Raw genomic sequence first — 262 nt, 5'->3', positions numbered from 1 at the left:
CCCCTGGACCTGGAACCACCCACTTCCTGGTTGCTGTTTGCTGGCGTCTGATTGGTGTGGCCGAGGATCCTACCGAACCTGCCAACCAGAACTCTCCAATCAACACCAGCTGGCCTACAAATAGTTTGTGTTCCTGCAGTTCGAAGCGACTGTGAGCCAGTGATCAGTTCGCCTTGTTGGTGGTTGGTTGTGTACCCCTGTGAATGTCTTGAGTGTTTAAATCTGATCTGTTTGTTGTTTGCCGGCTTAAGTGACTCTTGTC

Source organism: Micropterus dolomieu, linkage group LG15 (genome assembly GCF_021292245.1).
Source record: "Micropterus dolomieu isolate WLL.071019.BEF.003 ecotype Adirondacks linkage group LG15, ASM2129224v1, whole genome shotgun sequence".
Taxonomy (NCBI): Eukaryota; Metazoa; Chordata; class Actinopteri; order Centrarchiformes; family Centrarchidae; genus Micropterus; species Micropterus dolomieu.
This window is presented reverse-complemented; position numbering follows the sequence as displayed.